The sequence below is a fragment of the Chinchilla lanigera genome, unplaced genomic scaffold (assembly GCF_000276665.1).
Source record: "Chinchilla lanigera isolate Chin_1 unplaced genomic scaffold, ChiLan1.0 scaffold00002, whole genome shotgun sequence".
In the NCBI taxonomy this organism is placed as follows: Eukaryota; Metazoa; Chordata; class Mammalia; order Rodentia; family Chinchillidae; genus Chinchilla; species Chinchilla lanigera.
The window spans coordinates 34,860,494-34,874,858 of NW_004955403.1; the positions used below are offsets into that span (position 1 = coordinate 34,860,494).

At 33.6% G+C, this 14,365-nt stretch overlaps 1 protein-coding gene and 1 pseudogene across 1 annotated transcript in view; both read right to left on the reverse strand.

Annotated features, from left to right (window-relative positions):
• The window catches only part of Galntl6 (polypeptide N-acetylgalactosaminyltransferase-like 6), a 1,020,690-nt gene that overhangs the window by 939,644 nt on the left and 66,681 nt on the right, over positions 1-14,365 (reverse strand). The window lies entirely within an intron of this gene.
• LOC102019881 overlaps positions 10,684-14,365 on the reverse strand; it is a 33,658-nt pseudogene continuing 29,976 nt past the window's right edge.

Below are 14,365 nucleotides of genomic sequence, written 5' to 3' on the forward strand. Positions count from 1 at the left end.
GAATAGATTCACTTATTTAAAAACTTTGACTTGAGGCTGAAGTTCTGTGTCTAAAATATTAAGCAGAGCCAGTAGTAGAAAACATAGCAATGATTTAATAAAATAAAAGTCAGACTACAAGTCAAACTCATGTATTAAAGCGCATATATTCTTGATACTTTCATCATTCAAGGAGAATGATTGATTCCGGGGCATTTCCAACAGTTTAGATGAAAGAATATATAAGCCTTTGAAGTTACTGTTCTGCACAAATATCATTTCCAAAATGAAGCTCTGAGCACCTCTACCCTGTCAAAAAGAATATTATAATTATAATAGAGATATGGCAGCTTTCACATGAAATGGAAAACTAAAAAATACAAATGAAACTACAAATTATTTTGTTTTATTTCAGCACCTCATTGGCAGCATTTCTAAGCCACAGCCCCAAATTGAGTGCTTAGTTAATCTATAATGAATAATTAAGCTAATATTCAAAATTAACTTACCTCTACTGCAAAATATGAAGGCGAAATTCTTAGGTTATTGTTTGTTAATTTCTCTTCATGTCTGTTCCTTTCTCAGCCTATTTTTAATGGCTATAATTTAAAGGAATAGAATCTTCATTTCCTTTACATTTTTTCCACAATATATTGTTACAGTTATCAATTACAGTGTATGCAACTGGTTTCAGAAACTGAGGAAGTTACAAATAAAAACTTATGTAAAATTTCAGGAGCCCCAGGTGCATTGACAAAAGCCAAACCTGAAGTTCACAACACCCATTTTCAATAATCTGTGGTTAAATGTACTTTCCGATCCTTGGAATTTCGTTTAGAAAGAATTAACTGTTTACCTGTTAGTGGCACAAAGCTAGAAAAAGATGAACTACCTATAAAATCCCTTTGGTTTTGGAACACTTTATTCACTTTAATTTTTGTGCAGAAGTATCAAAATAATATACCTAAGAAAAGGGTGAAATATCAAAGTTCTTGGGTGTAAAATGTTGGTATCCTTAGGATAGATCAGCCCATTTCCTTTAGAATGTTAATTTATAAATTAAGGTGAAAAGCAAAAGATTCAAAGTTTTTGGCTTGCAGTCATTATTCCTACTTTTGCTGTGTTCAGTATTATGCAGTCAGAGAGAGGCCAAAACATGAGGTCTGGCTCCACCTCTATGTGCAGGTCAGTCACATCCTGTAGGTGTAACCTGGATGAGCGGTATCCAAGGAAATGGACGATAGAAAATTATCTACAGCTGTGAGCATGTACGTTCATACACCCTGTGAGACATCCCACTTAATGCCAGGTGGGAGTAAAGCTGGATTTTCTTTTCTTTCCATGCTCAAAAGTCACTGAAAATGACTTCCCTCATCATTAAACAATTTAAAAGAACAGGTTAAAGAGGTGTATAAACACACTTCAGTGAAATACTTATTTTGAAACAATTTAATTACAAGATACACCTCACATTTTAATTTTGATCCTTTGAAATCTGTTTTAACATTCTATTAATTTTCCCTTTGCTTTTGGAGCAGAGAATACTTAAGTACTAAATATTCAAATATCCATATACATAAATGTAGATATGAAAATAAATATCTGTCATATCAAAATATTAAATATAGCCAAATATGGTGCTTGTAAGTATGGCTAGGCTTTAAAGTTTAGGTTTGAAATTAAGCATTGCAGCAGATCTTGTAAAAAAGTTAGTCAAGGATGAAAAAAATGACCAAGCAGACTTCAAGGTATAGTACAGTAAAAGTACTGTGAGCACGCCACGTAGCACTAAAAGAAACTGAGTCTAAGTAAAATGAAAGGTTTTATAGAACTATCTTCTCGCTATTAAACTTTGAACATCTGTCTAAAACAGAAAAAAAGCTTACCATAAGTTTTTGGATGTTTTAAATTTTGTGTCTTCCTTGAAGAGTAATAGTGTTATTTTAAATAGAATAGTTGTTAAATAACTACCTTGCATAAATAATCAAATCTTAAAAGAAAATGAATTAAAGTGAATCTCTACAGTTAAGTCATTGTAATATTTTTATTACTTTCAGTTTCTGAGAGGTTAGTATGTTAGTAACTTTTTTCATAAATATGTAAATTGTCTTTTTAGCATTAAATATTTTGTTTTACCTTTTATTTTGAAAACGTTATTAAAGTTTTTCTTTGCTTTGTTATTGTTCATGGATAGTATTGTGTATTCTACTCAACCAGTGTAACATAATTCTTTTTATTCCTAAAATGTAAATATTTCATATGGAATTAGCAGAAAATCTCAGAGAAAGTTTTCTTGTACAATTATCACTAACTTCCCACGGTAAGGTTGTTTTTCTATTACTATTTACTTTTACTATGTGCAAGGTAACATTGCAGCCTGAGAATTATCATGTTTTCACGATTTTATTAGGGTTTTGTTTTCTTTTGCTTCTTTTTTTATTATTAACTTTTCTTATACTTGAAAAATCTTTATAAGAAGAGCAGTAGAACTGTACCAGAATTGCATAACTTTGACCAATTTAGTCACTCCAAAGGCCTTAATTAATATGAATTCTTCAATTTCAAATTTAAGCAGTTTAAAAAGGAAAAAAACTGAAAGCCTTTACACAGGAGTATAATTGATGAATATTGTGTTGAAAAAAAACTGCTGATGAAGAGGATGTGTCAGATCATTAGCTTCCTTAGTGTGCTAAATCCATACTTTTTCAAACATAACATGAAGCATTTAATTAGCTGAATCATATAAAGTAGAATGTAGGATATTCATTACCACTTAACGTCTTTGGAAAGATACTTTTTCAGCGACAGCAGTAGCTAATATGAGTGGGGAAAGTAACGGTCATCTATTTCCTTCCATAGAGTTTAAAATTTCTCCCATACTTTTTGTAGAAATGGAAGTTTTTCTTTATTTTAATTTCTTTATCTTGATTTTATATAGTATATTACAAATTTTTCACTTTAAACATTGCTAAGGAACATTTCATTAGAATAAAAAATTGTTCATGAGTCTCTCGTTACTCATTATATGATTAGTATTTAATGATGAATATCTAAATATATTTGTAAAAGAAGAGCAATTTAATTGTGTTGACAATAGAATTAATAGTTGCACAATACAGCACATTGCCATATCTATAAATATGTATAATTAATAAACTACAAAGATAATTACAATATACATTTTCAAGACTATTGTGTTATCCATACTGTCCAGATTGGGCCCAGCCATCGATTCTTCCCTGCAGTACATTACCCTGGATGCTTTAGACAGTTCTACTGTCCTGCTGTTTTTCTCACATCTAAGTAGTTAAAGAAAAGTACCTGGCCCCCAATGGCTATTTTCCTGCACCTTTTAATTTTATTTTGAGCCTATTAATGGTCTCAATCATAGGAATAGGAAAACGTGTATGAGACATGAAAGTAAATCAAATATAATTTCCTATCTTACTCTAGAAATGCATTTTATTTATTTTTTAAAACTAGAAATGCATTTTAATAGCTTTCAATTTAAAAGAAATAAGAAAAGCCAAACTCCTGCAGTAGTAAAAACAGCAAGTGAATTTGCAAATACTGTTTTTTTACTTCTATAAAGAGATTTATAATTCAGAGAATCTTCAGAATTTTGTCTATAAAATATAAAGACACTGTTCATAGCAGAAGAAAATACTCAATATTTCCTTTAATTTTCATTAGTGATTTTTATATTAATAAATATTATGTGGTGAACTTAGTACCCCCTAGGTCAATGTTGCTGAATTTATGATGCAGATGTTGTTTGTTTTTCTTTTAAGACAAAAGTTGTATTTTCCAAACTAAAACTTCAGTTTGAGATTTATGTGCAGGGTTGATGTTTTGGAATAGATAACTAAGTTCTGGGCTACAGCTGGGTCACTCGCTCATCACTGCCCCAGGTCCATGAGAAAAGCAGGCTTGAATTTAGTCGTTTTTAAAATTGGGTAGAAGGATTCCAACTTGGATGAATAACCCCACTGATAAGTAGAATTACCAAGGGGCTATTATTAGGTGACTAATAAGCTTGATTCAATTAAAATAATACATTTCTTCTCTTACTGTTACTTAAAATTATCAGAGTAAAACATTTTAAAATATATGAATATTAATTTTAATGTTTTACAGTATCAGTAAAATTATCAAAATGTAAGTATTCCAAAATAAGTTTTTTGCATTATGAGAATATTTTTTGAGTGTCTTTATGAAAATTAGTTGGTGATTCTCCACGTATTATTCTGTACCCAAGCAAAATGACATGTACACGGACAAGGAATACTGACAAGAAGAGGGACCTGTTTTCAAATGCCTCCCATCTCCTTTCCCAGTATGACAATCCTAAATTCCAGCAACAATTTTCTGCACTAAATCTGTACACGTTTATCAGACTGTAGGTCTTTAACACTTTTTTCTTGCTTTCTCATCAAATCTTTCTTTCAGGGGTCTTATTACTTCATGGTGACTGAAAGGAATCTTATTTCATGATGCCCCAGGAAGATTGGAGGTGCTCTGATTTCTGCTTACCTTCACTTCAGATCAATAACTTTTCAGCTGAATGACACTGTTAACTAAATATGAGGGCAACTATGACAGTAGTGTTACAGACTTTACTATCTGCATTACTGGACTACATTACAAATGATTTGTTCAGGAACATCAGTGACTGGAGCACTCAGGGAACGGCTATAAGCAAAGTTTGAATGATTAACAATAACTATAACACTGACATAAAAGATAATCACTAGGTAGTTTCAGTAAAAGTCAGCCCTTTAAAATTTTAAGATTGTATATAAATGTTAACAATGGGTACCAATCTGGTTATTAAGGATAGATAACCGCTGAAAAACCACTTTGAAGATATTAATACATAATACAACAACCACTGTTAATTTCCTACCACTTTGTCTGTAACTCTTTATTGCTTGTATTGTTCTGATGCTATTTTTTTTTTTTTTTTTTTTTTTGGTTTTTGGTTTTTCTCTGGTACCGGGAACCGAACTCACGACCTTGCGCTTGCCAGGCAGGCGTCTGATGCTATTTTGTAAATGGATGTCTGTTAATATATTTTCCTTCTTTTATTTTTGAAATAAATTTAAAAATGAATAGGTAACCAACCTTGTACCACATGATTATGCTATTAAATGTTACTATGAAATGGTTATAATTAGTGAGAATATTAATTTGAAGTTTGGGTTGTGAACCTCATAAAATGTAAATATGACTTAATTTATCACAATTGCTTACTGTTCACATGATCCAAACTTACTTGTTATTCAGATAAGGAAATGCTTAATAGGACAGAATATCTCCACAAACATTTATTTTTACATTTATATAAACTGCTTTTTCTTTTTTTTTTTATTTTAAAGATAAAAGGAGGGAAACATTAACAGACATACAACATTTTACAACATATCACAAGCACAATACAGACAATATAGAGTTACAAACAAAGTGGTAGGGAATTAACAATGGTGGTTGTATTACATATTTATATCTTCAAAGTGGCTTCTCATGAAAACAGATATAGACATGCAATACTGGTCAACCAAAGGCTCATTGACAGTTTCTTTCAACATAGAAATAGAAGACAGAAGAACAACCATGTTATCTATCCTGTATATACATGCATACAAAATTTCTACTTCTTTCCCTTCTCTTTTCCCACATCCCAGAAGCCCTTTACTCTTCAGTGGTTTCCTATCATTTCAGTGTCTATCATACCTCCGAGTTTAAATTAACTCTTTCAAGTTTTACACTAGTGACACAACGCGGTGCTTGCACATGTATGTTTGATTTATTTCACTTATGAGTATGGTCTCTAGTTGTGACCATTTAAATATAAAGGCCTCGAGTTTATCTTTCTTTACAGCTGAGTAATATTCCATTATATAAAAGTACCATAATTTTCTTATCCAATCCTCGGTGGATGGACATTTGGGTTGCTTCCACATTTTAGCAATTACATATATCACTGTGATATGATGTTTTTAGATCTTCTGGGAAAATACCCAGCAGGGGGATGGCTGGGTTGAATGGGACCTCTAAACCTAGTTTTCGGAGGAATCTCCAAACTGATTATGTCTAATACAAACAGTAAAGTTGAATATTTGTCAAATAATATTGACAAATTTTCTATTCATGGATTTTTATCCTGTTCTTGGTTACATGAGACCTTTGAGATGTGCAAAATGTGCAACAATAATCTGTTTATTAAGTCCAATAATGTCATATGCAAAAGCTTAGGAACTAAGCTCATTATATCCTTATTTTTTAGGTTGGATGAACTCATAAAAATAGAAGGAAGTTGACCTTTCACAGATACCCTTTCCAGGTGAAAGTCAGCACCAAATTACATAGCAGTTTATGAGAAGACCCTATTGCTAATTTTCTTTTTCTAACATTCAGTCATTTATATGTTAAACAATATCAAATAATTTCAGTGTATGATTTCTACTTTTTATACACTTCTTAAAATTATGATCATTGTCACTACGAGTACACAAAGTAATTCTTGACTTTCAGCACATTCTGGTGCTTAACTTTGACCTTTCACTCTTCAGTAGACATCAATGTCTCTAGCTTTTAACTATTTCCACTTCAGTTTGATTATGAGTTTCCACTTGATCTTATTAGACTCCTTGGTCACTTTTTATTGTATGAACAGCTTTAATGATTTTAATGTAGAATGACATAATGTATTTAACCTTTCTGAATACTCTGTCATTCTCATTTTGGGAATTGTATAATCCAGAACAAAAGAAATAACTGTGTTTATATTAATGACAATTTTAGAGACAATTATTTCAACTCTATTTTATTTATTCATAGTAAGTATCCTTTCTACTTCCTGTTTTAAGATAAAGCAATCAGTAACTAACATCACATCTACATGAGCAGTACTGTCTTTGTAGTTTTTCTTTGGCAGTACTCGGAAATAGAAGTCCTGTGTTGGAGTAACCGCTTATCACTAAAAGTTCCCATTCTGAAACTAAAGTTTAGTTCTTTTCATTGATTAACAGGTAGACTTCTGCCCTTGATGAGTTTTCAGCTCACTTGCTTCTTGAGCTATTGACACTTCATCTCTTCTTTTGTTTCTGTCCACACGTCATCTGTCCCAAACTTTGTATCTCTTCCAAATATCACTTTTTCCTTCTCCTTGCCTTCTGACTTAAGTTTGTTGGTGGAGTTAATGCATGTTCTCACCATTATCAAATCATCATTGGCACTTCTAGTCTCCATGTAATGAATCTGGTCTTTAAAATAATGAAATTCAACATGCATCATTCTTCCTGAGTTTTACTGCCCTCCCAAAGTTTTAGACACCTGAAATTGTAATATTTTGCATATCCTACTGTCTATGATTATATACCTTTCCACCACCCTCATTTTTTCAACATCCTAAATAAGAAACACATCTACTAGCATTTTATCATTCTCTGTATTTTTTACCTCGCATAACACACTCCTCCTAACGCATTAGGTAACTTCCTAGACCATAGGGCCTGGATCATTTTTTGAGTTCTCTGGTGGATTTCTTGTTAACTCTGGAATGCTTTCTTTTCTTTATTTTTCCAGTACCAGGAACCAAACTCATGACCTTACGCTTGCCAGGCAGGCGTTGTGCCACTGTGCTAAATCCCCAGCCCCTGGAATACTTCCTTTAGAAGCTCACCACATTCGCTTTTCTTGCATAAAATTGAACAGGCAGCATTCCAAAGTATTTTTCTAAACCTTTTAGAAATGTACAATTTTAGGACAGGGGATATAGCTCAGCTGCACAAGCGCCTGCCTGGCAAGTGCAAGTCGTGAGTCTCTGGACTACGAGTTTCCAAACATGAAAATTTTCAAATCCAGTCCTTCATCTTGATTTACTTTTCTGTGGTAATTAATTTGTTCAGTACTATAAATTTGGTGTAAGATATGATGTTTATTCTTCCTATGTCCAACTCCCTTTTTCTTATGTCAAATCTCTTCTTTTCTAGTCAATAGGTACCTTGACTAATATGTCAATGAATCAACAACTTACATGGTTTTTAAATCCAATTACAGAAGAAAGTCTACTTTAAACAGCCTCTGTCTATAACTGTTGGTCACATTGGGGCCTCAGGGATTGGAAGTGGCCTGCTTTTCCTGACTTCTTGTCATTTTAGCATGTAGAAAAATAAAGAAAAAAATGTATATGGTCTAATTTTGAGACACCTCCTACTTCTGTTTGTAAATAATAATTGCTCTTATTATTTGAGGAGGGATAGGGTGGAAATGAACATAGATAGAAAACATTTATTTAATTTTCTTTCCTGGATTAAAGTCTTTACTGATTTTCATAGCTACTCCAGCCAGCTTCTCAAAATGTTGATGCTCCCTGTGGCAGGCATCCAGCTACTGCTGGTTCTAGAAACACCTTACTGATGCAGAAAGCAGATGAGTAATTTTTTTTTTTGGTTCTTAAGCCACTCTGTTCCTATTCTCCATAGTGTCTCATCCTCAGGATTTCATATGTCTTTCCTTCTTTACCTTCCCAAATATAGTATAGAGTTGAAGGTGGGGTATGCTGGCTTAAGGAAAATTTGATTATACTTTAGTAAGTTCAATATGATAACTAGTTCTGCAAATCCATGGTTCCATTTTTTAAAACCATGGCAGTCAATCTTATGGCAGTTCAGCACCCTCCAATAATGTTCATGATTTTCTCTATGTCCTTTCTTATCTTTCAATCACTTTGGCCAGTTTTGAGACAGTGTGTGTTTTGAAATCTTACTCCATTATTTTGCTTTCATCATTTAAAAATGGAATTCATTTTCATTGTTCTTTTGATCAAGTCAATTGTTATGGTTTAGATCAAAAATATTCCCCCAAAATCTCATGTGTTCAGAGATGGGGGTTTTGGAAAGTGACTGAATTGTGGGAGCAATATCCTCTTCATGATAAGAGATGTTGGGGTGAAGACTTTTGCAATCAGACACAGTAGGACATTTTTAAAAGCCAATATATGGAAAGCATAGTACCCTCAAAATTGCAGTATTAATGAAGCTGGTGCAATAAACGAAATAATTTCACTGTGTATGACATACATGTTCATAATGGGTTCATTTTAGGATTTTGATTATAAACATCCAAATATTAACAGATAGAACTTGTAAAAGAGTTTTCAAATTTAAATTCCTACCATTTCTATTTTCTTCTTTATTCTGTGTGTATATCATCCATAAATGTTTGATTTTAACTACATGAATGCACATCGATGTACTAATGTCTAGATGGCAATATTTTAATGGCAATATTTTATGGCAATATTTTAAAAAGTGGCTGAGCTATATTTTCTTAAAATAGAATCTGTCATGTAAATTTTTCCTGTCTATTGTCATGTCTGAAATGCTACACTGTGATATATCAAATGAAGGAAAATCCTCTGCTGCTAGGAAAATGCCACAATCCTTTACTTTTATTGGCTTCTTAATTTTAGTTGCAGATCCATATCTGATTTGATAGAGTCTGGGTTTCTGATTCACTGCCATACAGAAAACTGTATAAATTCATAATCCTTTATGTAACAAGTTTATCATTCTTTAAGTGGACATAAAATATATATTCAAAATGTTTCTAGTCATTAGGAGTAAAACTTTGAAGTGTTAACAAATGTTATTTGGTAACAAAAAGCTCATGGCTCACTAAATTTTAATTTCATATTAAAACATTTAAAATTTCTGAACAATGGTTTAGGTATTAAATAATTAAAAGACTGAAAATATACCTGTAGCAAATATTTAAATATCTGTTACAGAAAAATATAACTTCCATTGGTGAAAATATTAGAAATTAAAAGACCTTAAGTATAGTCATGTATCACTTAAGATTTCCAGATACCTTCTGGAAAACGTATTATTAAGTGATTTTATTGTTGTGTGAACATCACTGAATATCCTTACTCAAACATAGATGGAACTGGAATAACTTACTGCTTGAGGAGTATGAACCTTTAGAACATGTACTGTACTGACTACTGCAGGTATTAGTGCATGTAAATATGTCTACATATAGAAAAGATAGAGAACAATATGATATGAAAGATAAATTGTCTGCACCTGTATAAGATACTCACTCGAATACACCTTGAAGAACTAGAAAATTCTCTGGGTGAGTCCAGTAGAGGTTGGAGATTATTAGGGCTCCAAACGTTAATACACTCTACTCTAAGCTTTACCACAATGCACTTTTAGCCTATACTAAATAAAGATAAAATTATTTTTCAAATATTAAATTCAATTTATATTACCATAACTTCATTATGCAAGTTTTGAACATCTTTTTGACTTTGTGGTAACACTAAATTGAAAGCATGTTGTATGCCTGTACAGACATCTTCTTCATATCCTTACTCTATAAATTTTTTCTATTTTTGTTTTAATTTATTTTTACTTTTTACACTTTTTTTTGTTAAAAATGAAGCCACAAAATACATGTTGCACCAAGCATCCATGAGTTTAAGATCATCAACATCACTATCTTTCTTATCCCACTGGGAGGTCCACAAGGGGTTGCCAGCTCCCTTGTTGACAAGTTGTCCATGGATTCCTTCTGAGGGACCTGCCTGACACTGTTGTTGAAGAAGTGGCATCTTTTCAGAAATGTATCTGGAGGTCTGCCTGATTTGTTTCTCTGAAAAGTACTTCTGTGCTGTGCTGCCTCACTAATTCAGAGGGAAAGTTGAAAAAGAGCTGAGTCATCCTGGACCTCCACTGCCCGGTATTCCGCTGGCAGCATGAGCTTGCTGGTAGGCATAAGGCGCTGGAATTCTCGCCCTGCCAGGTCACAAAGGGTTTCAATTGGCAGCCTGCAAAATGGCCCCCATATAAGGTTGGTATCCTGTCCATAAAACCTTGAAATTTGTCATTTACTTGACCTCTTAATGGATGAAAACCCCTTTAGACATCTGATTCTAAAGCAATGTGGTTTCATTCATACTAAGGATTTGCTCTGGCAAGTGATTTTCCTTCACAATAAGCTGATCTAGAGTTTCTAATAATTCTTCGGTACCTTTTACAGCCACACTCACAGACCCTGTCACTTTCATAGTATGTAATGTAATAACAATATTTGAATTATTTAAACTACCTAGAGCTGGCAGTAAATTCAGTGTCATAGGTGGATCCATGTTTTTCTTTCCAATATCGGAAGAGTTTGCTTGGGTCCTGACCATTACAGTACTGAGAAGGATAAACTTCTAGCCCTGTTCTTCAATCTAGTTCATTAAATATGTTATCACATCTTACATAGACATTTTTCAAATTTTTCTTACTTTTATTGCTTTCCATGAAGTAGATTCATTAAAGCTTCTGGCCCTTTTTTCTCATTATGCAAGGTGACAGATAAGATGGAATGTAACAGGACTCATGCCTTCCTGGTAAACAGTAACCATCAATACCTTTCTGATTTTATACTCCTTGACTATCTAATTGTGCATCCAGGCCAATCACACAGCATGACCTCTTACTGGATTTTGTATGCTTAGCGGCCATAATAAGCCCAATAATATGAAATAAAATGAAACACCAGAGAAAATGATGCAATTAGGAGATGAATAAATCCAAGACATATGACCTTACAGCCTGTGTAACCCGGTATATTGTTCTACACTAAACTCTTCTCATAATGAGGCATCCGTGCTAAAATAATGATGAAAAGCACAGAATAGGAAATATAAAACATAACAGTTGGTTATTATCAAGTATTTTGTACAGTATACAATTACATGTGCTATAATTTGATAATAGCGAACCACAGGGTTATTTACACCGTTACAACCACAAACATGAAAATAAAGCGTTGAGCTATGATGTTGCAATGGCTACAGTGACTTTCAACTCTTATAATCTTATGCAACCACATCATACATGTGGTCTTTTGTTGTCAGTAATATCATAACGTTGTCATGGCTTTTAATTGTGATTATAACCCTGACTGGGTCAAACAGTGCCCAGCAGATTGCCAAAGCATCCTTCTGGGTGAATCTGTGAGGTGTTTCCAGAGGTCAGGGGAATGTAGGCCAGAAAAGCAGAAAATGGAGGGGGCAAAATGTGGCTAATTGTGGGTGATGTCATCCCACAGGCTTATAGCCCCGCTGGAGTTAGAAGGGAAGAATGAGGAAGTTGGCCTGTGCTTGAAAAGATCCTTTCTTCTGGAACAGATGTGTCCTTTGCTCCTGCCCTCCAGACTTAGTAGAATTCTTCAGCTTAGATCCATTTTGTCTTTTTCATGATATCATTTTTTGTGCTATTTCACACTTTATTTTCTTAGATTTGCCATCTTTTAAATAGGTAAAAGAGTGTATTGTTTTACATCATTGAATATCATTAAGATATCAGCTTTAAATTATTTTCCTACAAATCCCAATATCTCAGATATGTTTTTTTCTTTTTAGAGTGAGTTCCATATTGTCATGACATCATTCATATCAAGCTGAGGAAACAAGATTATCTTCTCACCTTGAGTGAGTTTTTGTTTCGTTTATTTCCTTCTGGTCTTGGATAACAGATCCAGTCTTGACAGATCTTTTGCCTTTCCCCTGAGTCTGATTTAATGTCGTGTGACTCAGAAGTCATTTGAAGATGCAAACTGATTAAATTAGGGAATACCCTGTCTAGGTCTTCCCTTTCTGAGATTCCTCTTTATACTCTTTCAGAAATTGCAGATGCCAGAGCTCCTGTATTTTGATTTCCCAGGACAGAAATTGAGGATTTTCTCTGACAAAGGAGTCTGCTCCCCATTCCACACCAACAGTGCTGGTGTCCGGCCTAGGAAGATTGAAAACAAGTATGCCTTCCTTTTTAACAATATGGAGCCCTTACAACAATTTCCATTATTTCCCTCACTTCCCGTTAATGTCCAGATTTTATAATTATGTATTTATAAAGGGGTCTTGTTGGGACTTACCCATTACTGTCCCTGGCTTTATAACTTTTTAAAATGACAAGAATGAAGTCAAAGTGGTTTCTTTTAAGCATTATGCTCAATTTTCAATGTTTCAACACTCTTTTTCTTCATTTTCTATTCCTATTGTGGAGCTATTTGTTACATCATATGAGTTCTCTGGACTATCCTTTTGTATATGTCTTATACTCTTGGCTGTTCATTGACATATCCTATTTTATTCTTGAAGTTTTCATAGAAATATTAGCTTTTGATAGGCTCACCCAAAATATGCACACAAATTCTTTGCAACACTCTCGCTTATGGTGTGGTAATATAAATGCATTTGCTCAGACATGAATTCATGAAATTACTTAAGTCTGCACTTACAGGTATTATTTTTATGTGAGGTGTTGTGGCCAGTTTATTAAGTTCAGTGATGAAAGTTTTCAGAAGAACATTTTCCTGAAAATTATTTTTTCTTAGAAAACAAAGAAAGGAAAATTAAAACTCTCTCAGCAAAGCCGCAGATGCTGTGGCTGTAGGGCTTCTCTGGAGATGGAGACAGTCTGTTACTCTGTAGCATCCTTCCTGCAACTGGATTATACCTTGCATCATCTTCAGTGTCCTCCAGCTCCAAGTCAACCACTTCCTAGAACAAAGACTCTTATACTTCCACACCATTTCCACGATCCTCCAAGAACTGGATATCAGATGTCTCAAGATTATGACCTTTTTCAAACAGCTGTTTGCCACTCATTTTATTTGTTCCTGCTTGTTCTTCTTCTTTCATCCATTTCTTTTTAATTTCCACTAGTGCTGCATCAAACTTGGCTTTCCAACACAAGAAATTCTCAATTGTAACAGGGCTGCCCTCGAATAATTGCTTCACTGCTTCTCCTGCTTCTTTTTCCTTTAGTTTCTTTTCTTCCTCTCTTCTCAGCTTTTTCTGATCTAATTTTTCATTTCATTTTTCTTGCACTACTGTCACTAGAGTAAAGATCATGACCATATCAAGATTTTGCTCATCCTGCAATGTTGGTGATTTAGAAATGTCTGTGACATTGTTATCTTCTAGATTTTCTTTGGAGAGCATTTCTCAAAGAGGAACTTCATCTGGGTATTTTTCACTGCATATAAACTTGAAGGTAGTCTATGTCCCCATGATTTACCTTTTCTACAGTTTTCACATCACTGCAATCATATTTCTCTTTGGCCACGTATTCCTGGAAAGGACTGATGAATCTTGCTTTCTCTGCTCAGGCTCCTGATGCCTCAGTTCTAGCAATGTGACCAAAACTGTTGTCTCCTCTCTGGTCCCAAGATGCAGGTTCTTAAAGTTATTTTTGTATGATCCAGTATTATCTTTGTCATTTGAATGACTGAGCTTTGATTTCTTTATATTTAAAAATCTGAGTCTCAGAATCTCAGTGGTACTTCCTCATTTTGACTATACCTTTAATAACAA